Source organism: Silene latifolia, chromosome X (genome assembly GCF_048544455.1).
Source record: "Silene latifolia isolate original U9 population chromosome X, ASM4854445v1, whole genome shotgun sequence".
Classification (NCBI taxonomy): Eukaryota; Viridiplantae; Streptophyta; class Magnoliopsida; order Caryophyllales; family Caryophyllaceae; genus Silene; species Silene latifolia.
This window is the reverse complement of record NC_133537.1, coordinates 113657967-113672765: the sequence shown is the minus strand read 5'-3', so window position 1 is coordinate 113672765 and position 14799 is coordinate 113657967. Positions and strand designations below refer to the sequence as shown.

The window sequence follows — 14799 nt, the reverse complement described above, 5'->3', positions numbered from 1 at the left end:
AGAAGAAAACCCATTACACAATACCCCACAAAATCCACCTACAATGCCAAAATTCTCGTCACACTCCGTACCCACCGAGGATAATCTACCAAATGGTACTCCTACACCGCAACATCTCACCGGAAATTTTATTGCCAAGTCCGCCTTCATCCAACTAGTTGAGAGGAGCCAATTTGGGGGGATGCCTAGTGAGGATCCTCATTCTCATATGGAAACCTTTTGCGATTATTGTGATGCTATCTCTCAAACAGGCGTGACTCAAGACCAAATTAGATGGGTCTTATTTCCTTTTTCCTTAATCGGCACCGTAAAGCAATGGTTGAAGGGCCTTGATAAGGCCACCCTTGGAATAGATTCTTGGAAGAAGTTGGCTCTAGCTTTCTACAAAAAATTCTACCCACCGGAAAAGACCAACATGCTAAGAGCTCAAATTACGGGTTTTAAGCAAAGGGATGAAGAGTCTTTGTATGAAGCTTGGGAGCGGTTTAAAGTTATTTGTCGCTCATGTCCTCACCATGGACTTAGCGAATGGTTTTTGGTGCAACAATTTTGGAATGGTTTATATGAAGATTCTAGGAACATTCTCAATATGGGATCAAATGGAATGTTCACCGAAGTTGATGACAATCAAACATGGAACAAGATTGAGGAAATGGCGGTCCATAACTCACAATATAGTAGACCTCGCAAGACTACTAGAGGAGGAAAGCATGAAGTGGACTCCGTTACTCAATTGGGTGCTCAACTTAGTGCTCACATTGACACAATCAACTTGAAGTTTGAACAAGCTATGGCTAGACTTGAGGAAAACTCAAAATCATCGAAGCATCATGTCAATGCCATGACGGCATCCTCATCAATCCCAAGTGGGATATGTGAGAAATGTGGAACTTTTGGTCATGACCCAAGTGAGTGTAGGGGAACAACCGAACAAGTTAATGCTTTCCAAGCTTACAAGAGTGGTACCCCTTATTCCAATTTTTACAATGAGAACACCAAGTTCCATCCAAATCTCTCATACAAAAGCCAAAATGTTCAAAACCCTCAAACAACATACACTCCACCACCCATGAGAAACCAAAATCAAAGACCCTTTTACAATCAAAACCAAGGTTACCAAAATCAAAATCCATACAATCACCAAAATGACCAAGGTTTTGATGTCCAAAAAGCGGTCCTCCAAATGCAAAAGAATCAACAAGAATTTTTCACCCAAATGCAAAAAGATAGCCAAGCAAAGGAAACCACCATCAACAACATTCTAGCTCACACCAAGATGTTGGAAACACAATTGACTCAACTAGCATCTTCAAGCTCACAAAGACAAAAGGGGCAATTACCACCTCAAAGTAATCCCCCTAGACATGAAACGGTTAGTGCCATTCACTTGAGAAGTGGTACAAGGTATGAAGCAATCAAGAAGCAAGTTGAGGATGAAGTTGTGGAAGCTCGTGAAAAGGAAGAAATTGTGCAAAACTCCAAAGATGGAGAATCAACAAAAGAAGAAAGTTCAAAGAAAAGTGAAGACAAGGCCAAAGAGAAGGAGCCCATTGTGATTAGACTTCCTTTTCCAAGTCGTCAAGCCAAGCCCAAATTTGATGATCAACTTGGAAAGTTCATGGAAATTGTGAAGAATTTAGAAGTCTCAATTCCTTTCACGGAATTAATCAATCACGTTCCGGCCTATGCGAAGTATATGAAAGATATCCTCACAAAGAAGAAGTCGATCCGGAAACTTGAGACTATCGCCTTCACTAAGGTGAGTAGTGCAATACTTCAAGGGAGTTCACCTCCAAAGTTAAAGGATCCGGGAAGCTTCTCAATACCGTGTACCATTGGCGACACAACGATCAACAAAGCCTTATGTGATCTAGGGGCTAGTGTGAGTGTCATGCCATACTCGGTAAGTAAAAGGTTGGGGATAGGAGAGCTTAAATGCACCAACATCACACTCCAAATGGCCGATAGATCGACGAAGACACCGTTAGGGATATGGGAAGATGTCCCCGTGCGAATTGGGAAGTTTTTCATCCCGGTGGACTTTGTCATTGTTGATATGGAGGAAGATTCCAACATTCCAATCATCCTAGGAAGACCTTTCCTACACACCGCCGGTGCGGTGATTGATGTGAAACATGGAGAGCTCACTCTAGAAGTGGGAGATGAAAGCATAACTTTTAATCTTGACAAGACTATGAGAGCTCCTCGTTTGCATGAGCCGTGTTTCATGATTGACCATTATAGCCGAAAAAGATGAAAGGAAGAAATCGGAACTCCAATGGAGGAAGAAAGTTGAAGATGCTCCATTCAAAGAGCAAGTGAATTATGACAAGGAGAGCTTGCAAAGCTCATCAAAATCAAGCAAGGAAGAAGAGGATGGCCTCATTGGCCAAGAGAAGAAATTGGGAGAGTTGTCTCCATCTAAGCAAGAGATTTTCAATGATCAACTCAATGAAGTTTGTGGTCTTTGGGACGACGAGTTTGAAGGAATTTTTAATCCCTACATTGGACATGCCATCGATCATGATCAACAACAAGGGCCACGGTCTATTGAGGACCTCTACCATAATAATGAACAAGCTTTTGATTACTTTTTCAAGGTGTTGAGCAACATCAACAACACCTTGAACATGCCCCCTTGACATCTCATCAAGAATGAGAGTTTGGTGGAGTCCTCCCTAAACCACCACTTGTAAATATTTCTAACTCCCTAACTTACATTTCAATTCTTGTATTGCATTTTTGTCATCTTTGGATTTTTATTTACTTTGATCAAAATAATTGTCATGTAAGAGAGAAGTGAGGGAGGGACTAACAATTTCAATTGATGTGTAGTGCTTTACCTTAGTGTGGGGATGGCAATTGCCTAGGCTATCCATGCCTTAGTAGTGCCCTCACAAAGAAGAACACAAGACTTGAAAGAAAGAATGGAAGAATGATAAAGGGAATGCGCTGTGCACGGGTGGAACTGAATCCGTGTACACAGAGGACGAATCCGAGCGGATTCCCAAGAATCCGCCCGTCTTATGCAATCCGAGCGTCCCCGCAAAAAGACGCCCGTCTTGAATCGAGCTGAATTTTGAAATTTTCTTGATCAAAAAGAATCCGAGCGGATTTCAAAATCCGCCCGTCTCGAAGAATCCGTCCGTCCGGGAAAAAGACGCCCGTCTTTGCAACAGGAAAACAAGCAAATTTCTTCGGGAAAAATCCGTCCGTCTTTGGAGAAATCCGCCCGTCCGTGTTCAAAAAATCCGAGCGGATTGTACCAAATCCGCCCGTCTTTAGGCGAGCTTTTGCAAAGGTAGAAGAAGCAAAATCCGCACGGATTGAGCCTAATCCGCACGGATTGCCCCCGCAGCTTTTGAAATTTTCGGCCTCTTTAAAACCCCTCCCACCTTCATTCATTCATTCATTCATTCATAAACACTACCCACAACATCAAAACCCTCATCCCCTCCATCATAAAAACAAAAACCCTCAACAACATTCAACAAAAACAAATCAAACCACCCTTCCAACAACAAATTAATCACTCCTTCTTCAACAAAAATCAAAACCAAGAACAAAATCTTCAACCTTTGAGTCGATTTTTGTTTTCATAAAGGCAAAGCCTTTCACCTTCAAATCGATTTGAGCATCCTACAAATTGAAGATTTTTCACTCTTTTCTTGGTTAAGCTCATCAATGGCAAGGACTAAGGGTGCAACAAAGGCAACAAAGGCACCAAAGGCTAAGGCACTCTCACAAAGGCAAAAGGCTCTTCAAACAAAGAAAGCTTTGGCTATGGTGGTGGCAACACCAAACTTGGAAGTGCAACAACAACAACAACCTTCTATGGGACCATCAACACCTTCTACTCCGGTAATTAATCAACTTTTGCATTATCCGGAGGTAACTTTTATTTCTGATACCCATAGAAATACCTTTGTCAAGTTTGCTATGAAATCTATTCAATCCACCAAATTCATATGTAAAGATGCCTTGGAAAAATTGGGTGTTCTTGAACAAACAAAAGCCTTTTTCAAAGCCATGGGGTTGGAGAAATTGTTTGAAACAAAGGAATTGACATACCCCTCCCTTGTCTTGGAATTCTTAAGTTCCTTAAAAGTCACCAAAGTTGAGAATAGAGAAAATCTCGAGTTTCGTCTAGCTAATGTTAGTAGACGCATTACCTTTACGGAATTGGGTGAAATTTTGGGTCTTAGTGATGAATCAAGTTATCTTAAGCATTATGGAAAGTATGACCCCGAGCCTCTTTGGGAGGCAATCTCCGGGAAGAAATTTGAGGATTTTCATGCATGTCGTGCTCTTTTGGTCCATCATCCGGGCATAAGAGTACGTCACAAGGTTGTGGGAAATACCATAATTGCTAGGAAAGACACCAATCATTTCACAAGACTCGATTTTATTCTCCTTGAATCGGCTTTGAATATCGGAAGAATTCATACCAAGCCTTACAATTCTTTGAGGCTCTTGGTAGAAAGATGGCTTAATGTTGATAATGGGAAGAAGGGCACAACCGTTATTGTCAATGGCGGCCTAGTCACACTCCTAGCCAAGCACTTTGATCCTAATTTCAATAAGGATAGCAAGTACAAAGCAAAGGAAGGTGGCCATCTTATTGATATGCATATTATGATTCACAAGTTCAAGTGGGTTGCCCATAACCCCCTTGACACTAAGTATGGATGGCTAACTAGTGAAGCTAGATCGTTCACCTTGCCCTCGAAGATTTGTCACCTAAGCGTCCACCGGACCAATTATCTACTTCCCCTTTCCGAAGAAGCCGAGTATATCATTCAACAACAAAAGGGTGATCTTGAAGCTCCCTCCTCTTCCATTGTCATACCACCCTACCCCTATGAGTATGAAGAGTTCAAACCGAAAGGAATTGAAATTGGGAAAGACTATGTGACTCTCCTCATGCAAGCAATGCACAAGCAAGCCCATGAAGATCGGAAAAATGCGTATTTGGCTCAATATCCACCCCTCCTACATCTAGCTAGGCAAGGACTCCTTGATCCATCTTGTCCTTTGCCTAGTTGGGCGGATAGAGAAGTCTTATTTCCGGGTGCATCTAGGGACGTGGTGGGAGACAATAAGGTTGTTGGAAATGATGAAGAAGTTGATGATAATATTGAGGAAGATGCAAGTGAAGATGGAGAAAGAAATGGTGAAGATGAGGAAGAAAGTGAAGAAGCAAATGACAAGGAAAGTGGCAATGTGACCACTTCTCATGAGGGAAGTGATGATGATGATAGCATGATGGAAGATTAGCAAGCCTTGGAGACTCCTACACTCCCATGGTTTGTGTCTTGTCTCTTTGTATTTTATTTCATTTTGATCATTGTTGGAGTAGTCCTAGCAACATCAAAGGACTCACACCTCGGTACCATTGAGGTGTTCTTATTCTATTGTTCCCATTTGTAAAATCCAAAATGACAAACTAGTTTCATGCATAGCATAGTGTGTGCATGAACTATACCCATCCTTGGACATTAGCAATAGTGTCTCACTCGGTTTGGGGAAGTTAATGCATACGCAACGGGAGGTAATCTAAATTATCCTCTCCGTCATAACAAAAACCATGCATCATGTAGTGTAACTTAGTGTAGAATTGCATTTAGTATAGAAATCATGCATCATCTTTGCATAATTTCCATCATTTTGGCCATTGAGGACAATGCCCATATTAGTGTGGGGATGGGAATTCTAACATTTAACTCTTATTCAAAAAACCCATAAAAATTGAAAAATTTCAAAAATCATAAAAATTGAAAAAAAATTGAAAACCCAAAAACAAGTTCATTTCCTTTGTATATATTGTCTTGTATATATAGTGTTTGTTTTATCCTTGTTCACATTGATTGACTACGCCACATCCGAGACATGAGGATATGGAAGACCGCATGGTATGATCTTTCCAATCTCCTTTTTCCTCTTTATGTTAATGACTATGTGGCTTCATTTTGATTGATGCGGTACAACAATGTGAACTTAGGACTTGCATTTAGATTGTTTGTCATATTAGTTGGTAGAATCATATGCATTAGGATGTTTATATGGTAGTTGCATCATGGCATGTAGTTTGCATGTCAGAAAAAAATTTTGCGAAACCGTCTACTTGGGAAGCTTGACAAGTGTATATAGGCCCTAGTAGATGCCCTTTGTTCTTAAGACTTTGCTTGTTAGAATATTTGTAAAACACCCTAGGATGTGTCATGCTAGTATCCTTTGACCCATGGTTTAAGGCCGAGTCAAGAGTACCTTGTGGTGTGATAACTCCTTGGCTACCGTTTATTCCAAGGTGACCCTTGAAACCATGCACCCATACATCCATCATCCATGTTCTACCATATTTTTGTCAACAAAAGGGAATGGGCACAAAAAGAAATCAATTTGAGTTCAATGAAATGAAAAGTGAAAGAAAGTTTGCAAAAATGCATCAAAAGAAAAAAAGGAGCAAAAATAGAACTCCTAAGCTTCAAATACAAGGCACCCTCGTTACTAATTGGGGTGACTTTGAAAATGTTCAAAACGAAATGCAAAAAAGTTGTCAAGTATTGAAATGCCAAAAATCAAAAAGAAATGGCAAAGAAAGTGTTCTCAAATGTCAAATGCCACAAGAAATTGGGGGGAAAAACATAAACAAAAGCAAACTCCCAAAATGAAACTCAAATATCTATCGATCCCTTTATCCATCATATCCATTTTTGTGCATGGTAGAGAGGGGATGACCCTTCTTCTTGTCTAGGCAAGAGGGGGAATTCCGCGATCCTCCAGTGTTTCTAACACCATAGGGAGACTACTCTTGACAAAAGCATTTAACGATTGAGGACAAAGGTACCCTAGCTTGACACAACTTGGAGGTGATTTATTGGTATCCTTCTAGGCTTAGTAGTTTGAACAAATTGCATCTTTGAAGGATTGTGTACCCTTGAATTGCTTCCCTTGTAGATAATTTCCGCCACTTAGATGAGGAAAGTGGCTATTCTTTTTATAGATGCATCCATTATGTGTTTTTGTGTGCTTTAATGTTTGGATGTGTCGCCATTTTGGCAAGACCCACCTTGCCTTGCAAGAAGGCATCCTACCTCATGGTTGTCTTGTTGTGAGTTGAAGGGGCGGAGTGAGACCCGCTAATTGTCTCATATCGGCTATATTATTAGGATAGGTTAGTATTGGTCCTAGTCTTTGTCACCTCTTTACTCGGGACGAGCAAAGGTTCGGTTTGGGGATATTTGATGTGACCATAATTGGCGCATATTTAGCCCCCGAATTAGCCTTGTTTCCATGCTTTTTAGTGCTTATTTGGGTCATTTCTTATCTTTAGTTCTTTGTTTTGCATATTCTTTGAGATTTTGATCCCTTGGTAGGAAAGGAGTAAGAATCTTGCATTTTCATGGCAAAACGAGACTAAATTGATCGAACTCAATGACCAAGCATCAAGGAGAGATAAGATTAGAAGGCCTTTGTACATATCATAGTAGAAGAGCAATGTTGAGGAAAGATCCTTGAGTCCCCAAGGAAATCCCCAAGGAATTTATGAAGAAAAGGGAAGAAAAGAAGAAGTTACTATGTTGATCGACAATCCGAGCGGATTGCCAAAGAATCCGCCCCATCCACCCCCGCACAAATCCGAGCGTCCCGCACCTGAATCCGCTCGGATTCCCCTCAACAATCCGTCCGGATTCCCAGAATCCGCCGGATTCCATCGCCTAAATCCGGCCGTCCCGACCTTATTCCGCCTCGGATTTCTTCACAAAGACGGATTGCCTTCTTCAAGCTACGAAAAGAGAAGCCCTTCTCTCAGAAAATACCGGGTCCTCCTTGCTCAACTTAAAAAGTGTAATTACTAGTTTAGCCCTTAGTTAACCCTAATGCATCCTCCCTAATTTTCACTATAAATACTCCATTAGGCTAATTAGAGGAGCATGTTCTTCTTATCAATAATTAGTGTAGTTAATATCAATCAAATCTCTCTTCAATATTGTAATCAAGTATTAATCAAGTTTTAATCCAAGTTTTAGTTCTTTAATCTCTCTTTTGTTCATCCTTTATTTTGGGTAATTGAAGATTATTTGGGTTATTATTGGGGGATTGACAACCTCTCAATCTAGCATTCAAGTACTTCTATTATTCTTGCTTTATTATTGGAATCATTAGTAGGTATAATCTCTTAATCCCTTTTTAATTATTGTTAATTACTTTCATTTATTCATCATGTTTCATATTGTTGGTATGATTGACAACCTTGCTAGCATGATCAACATGATACTGAGTGAGTAGTCTCTTAGCTAGGGTTAATGGGTGATTAGGGGAAACCAACATGGGGAATGATTCATGCTTAAATTAATATGCTTTCATGCTTTATTTGCTTGCTTGTTTTGATCTCAACTCATGCACATGTTATACTTGATGAAATGCTAAGCCTATGAATCCTTGCATTTACTATCATCTCCTATCTTTTCAATGAGACTTGTAAGACATAACCCAACTCGAGTCTCATTAGACCATGCATGTTGTTGAGTAGGGAAGATTAAGTCGACTTGTAGGTGTTGTACAATATAATCGATTCGGCTCCGGGACCCAAACTTTCCTAGGATTGTAAGATATAACCCAACTCAATCCATCACAACAATAATTGCTTGCTTATAAGTTGAGAACATGTTTGTATGATCATATCCCATGATTCCCCTATGATCCCATGACACCCTAGTGCCTTTAATCAATTGTTTACACCCCTTTTTATTCATCTTGCTTGTTTATTTTCATTGTTATTCTAGTTTAGTAACCTTCTACATCAACCCAATTTGTGACACCCCTTAGACACCGCTAGTTACAATAGAAATCTCATTTCAACTCCCGTCCCTTGGGATCCGACCTTTACTTGCCTCTTTACTAATTGTAGAGTTGCTTGTTAAGCTATAAATTGTGTTTTGATTCGACCGTGACCAACGACCACATCTATTTATTTGTGAACACGAAACGGACCGATCACACACCATGGGGAGCAAGGAGAAAGTTGACTTGGGTTGTTGACAAGCCCAACATTGAACGAAACGTCTCTTTGTAACACAACCGAGTCGGGGGAAGCACCGGAGTACAACTCGGCCATCCACCAATGGCGCCTACTTCTTCGGCAAGAGGACAAATTTCACCTTTCGGGAAAACGAAAACAAGATGTTTTGAATCCCAAAACTGAGAGCATGCTTCAAGGAACGAGGATTGCACCTTGACTTGGCGAAGCACCAACAATTGTCAAACTCCCATTACAACGAGTTGATATTTCTCGGGAGGTGACAAATTCCGACACCAATGTCGCAACCTATTTTCGAAAGCATCCATGCATAATTTTGTGGAAGAACAAGAAGGGTTTTTGTGGAGATTTTTTTCGTGTTTCGGGTGATGAAACAATGAAGCACAAACGTCCCTATTTATACAAAACAATCAGCGATTTTTTTCCGAAAAAAGGGGAAGCTCCCTTCCATCGCCCATGGCCTCGCGCCTCTTTGGGCTGGTTCTCAGGATCTGCACCTTGATTTGTCCCTTTCAAGTTGTGTTTTTTCCTGACACCTAAATCCTCCCGCCGCAGGACTCGCGCCTCTTCGGGCCTATCCAGGAATTTTTGTGTTTTCTCACACTCACTTTTCCTTGTTTTTGCGTTTTACGAAATCCGACACGGTTTCCATGACGCAGCTTTAAGCATACGGGTTTTTCTCTTCTTTTTTAGAGGGAAGGGCTAGTCGCCCCGATCCGCGACGGATCGTTTCCATGTCAGTTGAAAATTCCGAAATTTTTTCGCTTTTTCACATTTTCCACAAAATCAAAAATTGATAACACGACGTCAATTTTTCTCAAAAATTCAAGCTCTTGCAAATCTGAGTCTTGATCTCACAAAAACCAAATCAAATACACTCGCAAAAATATCTTTTAAAATTCACCCGTGACGGTTTGAGTTTTAGTTTTTCGAGTTACAAATAAATTTCCAGCAAAATTCGATGCAATTTAATTCAAACACGAGTTAATTGCTCAAAATTTCAAATCAATTTCATTCGAAAAATCCAAACGTGACGACCTGTCGCGGAATTTACAAAATTTAAATTTCAAATTTTAACTACGAGTCATCGTGGTTATTTTTTTTTTTCATCAAACGCTTTTGCGTGTTTACGTTTATGCGTATGTGCTACCTGTTGCTTGTTTTCTACACTAACAATGCAGTAACAAGTGCAAAGCAAAGGGGAACTAGCAGCTGACAATGCTTCTCCAAAACACAACACAAAAAAAAGCCAAACAAAAATAAACCACAATCCAAAAACACATATATACAAACCGCCTCACGCAAAATATAAATATGTACAAACAAAAGTCCAAAACACGGACAAACAACTACAACTACTCAACGCCTCCCGGTGGGCCGGTCTCGGTCTTACGAGGAGTCGCGGCCAAGGGAGACACCACCTCCTGATCGGGCCCCCTCTCCGGAGAACTCTCCAACATCTCGTACTCAATCGTGACGCGAAGCTCCTCCGCCGCAGCAAGCTGAGCCCTGAGAGAGGCAATCTCCGCATCTCGGCTCCGCAACCCGTCCTCGCGACGCCTCAGCTCCTGGTCCCGACTGATGATCCCCCAGCCCCTGTGACTCGATCATCGACCTCGCTGCGTCCAACTCAGCACGGACCGGAGCAAGCTCCGCCTGATCCGCAGTACCCTGCAAAACACAATACAGGTCGTTAAGATCTAAACGTGAAAGGCAACACAAAAACACACAAAAACAACCAACAAAAAGCACCTGCGCAAGACGAGACTCCCTCGCAGCCAGGTCACCAGCATGTGCCCTCCACCGGTTAGCCATCTGCCACAAAGCCTGATGACTAGGGGTCGACACCTACAACTAGAAAGGTATTTCAATACAACAAAAATACAAAGCAAAATATAAACGAGGAGGAGTATTCAGATCAGAAAACTCACCCTCAGAACTGTCAACCTCCACTCTATGCTAGCGTCGGTCACCTCAACGACAACAGGCTCTGGCAGGTGCAGTTGTAGCTCCTCACCACCCGGCCCCTGAAAGGTGGTCTGTGTCGGGAAAACTGGGGGTTGGGTCCTCATCAACGTGTCGACGCCCTACAATATGGATCTACATCGAAGGTAACAAATCCTTCTATTAAAAAGAGGCACTGAAAACAAAGAACAGAGGAAAACATACCTCAATCGGGTACCAGGCAAGCCTCGACAAGCGGAAGGTGTCGTAGTTGGCCTCCCGTAACAACAACTTCTCACCTCCTTGACCGTGAAGGTGCTCCTAAACCTTGTCGGGTGTCGACTCCTAGAACAATACCCTAGGCGGATCGACTGGAACCACAAAGGTCTCACTAAAGCACTGACGAGCTAAACGCACGCCTAGGTACCAAACCCGCTCGATCGCCGTCTCAAGGTACAAACGCTGGGAGCTGCGAAGTCGCAGACGCTCCCTGACAGCAACCGGCATGCCTGTGTAGTGCTCCCAAGGCCACCCGACAAACTGCACTCAAGGAAAAGCTAATCAACTAACTGGGGGCTTTCTAGGCTACCTAGTCATTCTATCTCAATCCGTTTCTACAAAACAAAAGAGTTAGGAAGCAACAACTTACGTCACCAACTCGGAGGGCGTTCACCCGTAGCCTGCAGACTTCGTAAGTCGACTTGGTCGACTTCTTTCGAACCACCGTCCAAGCCCTCATAGCGGGATAAACCGAAAAAACGCCACCATTCGTCCCCGGGCGCAGGGGGACGAAGTAAGCGTACAACCAAGCCTGTAACAAAACACAACAATCACAAATCAGCAAATTCTTTCGAAAATTACCAAAACTTAAAACCAATCCAAAAATCAAACCACAAATCAAAATCAAAATGCTCCAAGATGAGGCCGGGACCAACCAAAGCGGGAGAACTCCCATCCCCCATCACCTCCGGACGAACCGCAACGTGCAGGTACCGGGTAAAACTCGCCGAAGCTGGCGTCACCCAGTCAAACTGACCCAAGGCATCCATGTCAGCAAGCAAAAGAAGTACATTGGTCGACAAGCGCTCACCCTTGACACCAAAGTACGTGGTACCAAAGAAGTACCACAACCACAACCGCGCCTCCTGCGCGTCAGCCTTCTCCTCAACCTCCGGACTCGCCAACGGCGCCGTAACAAAGCCCACCACTCTCCCCCTAAAGTGATCTCTCACATATGAGTTCGCGATCAGGTAAGGAGTGGTGTCAGACAGCTCAGGCAAAACATTGCCGATCAAACCCGTAACCACGGCGGAAAACACTCGCTTCGGCGTCTCCAAGAACTCAACAGGCGTCTCGCCACAGGGGAGGCCCGATATCATGGCAAAGTCCTCTAAGGTGACACCGACCTCCCCAAACGCCATGTGGAACGACGACGTCGTGTCCCAGTAACGGTCCAACATAGCTCGGATCAGACACAGGTTCGACCTAATCGAAGCCCTGGGCATATCACGCCAAGCCGCTACCAACGGCTCCATAGCCGACCTCTCTATCAACGCCCTCGTACCGGCCCGGAGAACGTGGTAGAAGGCCAAGCAAGTCGAGAAGCCTGAGAACCTCCTCATGGTAGCAATCTCCTGAAATTGGGAAACAAACAGCGTCAGAATACCTATTCAGGTCTGAAACAACAAAAATAACAAAAGCTCGACGAAGCAGTAAATTCACCAAGCCCTCGTGTGCACGGTAGGAGATGTGAGTGTCTAGCCGCAGCAACAGGCCAAGCAGGCGCCGCCCGCAAAGCCTACCCCCGCGGAGCTGTAACACGTCTAACATCCCAGCCTACGACGAAAGCGTCATCCGCTCTCCGTCTCTTCTGCCCTCGAGACTCCACGCGACGGGGAGGAGGCCTCTAAACGACCCTGACGACGTTCTGAAGCTCCCGTCTAGTGGGCCGATGACCCATCCTCCTAGTGGTACTAACCCTCCGTCCAGAGGTACCAGCCTCAGACCCTGTCTGGGCCCTCCCAGCACCAGTAGCCTCAACAACAGGCTCCTCCCGAGCCCTAGCAGCTCCCTTAACACCATCAGTCCCAACAACGGGCTCCTTACGAACCTTTGTGGCTCCCTCAACACTAACAGCCTTCTCGGTAGGCTCCTCCTCCTCGGAAGCGTCCTCTACCACCACCTTAGGTGCACTCCCCGGATTACTAACCGGCCCGGTCCCAAACAAGACCTCTAAGGTCTCAACAACGAACCCAGTAGGCCCAAAACACTCCCCTGCAATCAGGACAAAACAAAAACGTTAGCCGAAATTTTGGCATTACGACGGCACAAAATGGACAAATCCAAAAACAAACACACCTTCAAATGCAAAACAAAACAAGGGCAAACCCACCCAAACCCAACCAATAAAAACAACAAAAACACTTCACAAAAACCGCAAAAAAACCGACTCTCCCTTCTTTTCAAGTAAAAGACGAGTCCAAACAACAACAAAAATTTCAAAAAAAACCGTCCAACACCTCAAGGCCCACAAAATAAACAACAAAAATTCCCGACACAATTAGGTATTTTTCACAGCTCAAAAGGCAATTTTACACCAATTCGGGCACAAAGAGGTCAAAAACTCAAAATACGACCACAACAAAACAATGTGATTTAATCACGTCTCAAAGTGACCTAAACTACCGTTAAAGTCCATTTCAAGACAAACTGACTCAATTTGAGCTCAAACAGACGCTTATTTCGTTAGACATAAGACCGTCCCAAAAGGCAAAACTCAAAATTTTGCCCACAACATGCAACGAAGGTTCAATATGGCAAACACAGTCTTCCCCGACTACAATACAACCTAGTGGGGCACACAACTCAAACAAACAAACTTGGCGTTGTGAAATAAGACGGTTTCCTTGTCTCATTCACGTTTTTCGAGCATAGGGAGCAAGAACGGGGACCAAAATGCAGACTAAAAGCACCCCTATACTCCTAAACAGGTTTCTAACCTAATACAATCATCAATTTCACTCGAAAATGGGCTAATAAAAAACGCCCAATTCAATTTTCAAAAACTTAGGGTTTTGCCCTAATTCAATTAACAAAAAGACAAACAAATTCAAATGGATTCAAAAGGATTTACATACCTTGAGATGACATGATGTCAATGGCACGGAAACAAGCAAGGCGTGAGATCAAAAATGGCGATTTTATCGGGTTTTTGTGATGATTGTCGAGGAACACGATGACAATGGGAAGCTTAGGCTTCTCGCGTCTTTTTACAGAAAATAGGGAAGCTCCCTTCCTTCGCACAACAGCTCGCGCCTCAATGGGGTGTTCCCTGTTTCATTCAGCGAAATTTTGGGCTTTGGCCCAATTTCCCACACAAACTTCAATTTTTAACGACGGCATTAAAAACGTCATTTTCCAAAAAAGACAACAAATAGTGAAATTCAAATTCACTATTTTCTCAATTTTCAACGACGTAAATAAAAACCGTCATTTTTCAAAAAAGGAATAGCGAAATTCAAAATTCGCTATTTCCACAAATTTCAAATCTTCAACGACGGCAATATAAACCGTCATTTTCCAAATACAAAAAAACAAAACAGCGAAATTGAAATTCGCTATTTTCACAAATTTCAACGACGGCATTAAAAACCGTCATTTTTCAAAAAAAAAAAAACAAATAGTGAAATTCAAATTCGCTATTTTCTCACATTTTCAACGACGGCATTAAAAAACCGTCATTTTTCAAAAAAACAAATAGTGAAATTCAAATTCACTATTTTCTCAATTTTCAACGACGGCAATCAAAACCTTCA

General features: G+C 42.6%; 1 non-coding gene across 1 annotated transcript; it reads right to left on the bottom strand.

Annotated features, from left to right (window-relative positions):
* Positions 1 to 415: 415 nt before the first annotated feature.
* LOC141624516 (small nucleolar RNA R71) lies at positions 416 to 522 on the bottom strand. Its single transcript, XR_012534322.1, has one exon. It is a non-coding gene; the product is annotated as a small nucleolar RNA R71 (small nucleolar RNA).
* Between the last annotated feature and the right edge of the window lie 14277 nt (positions 523 to 14799).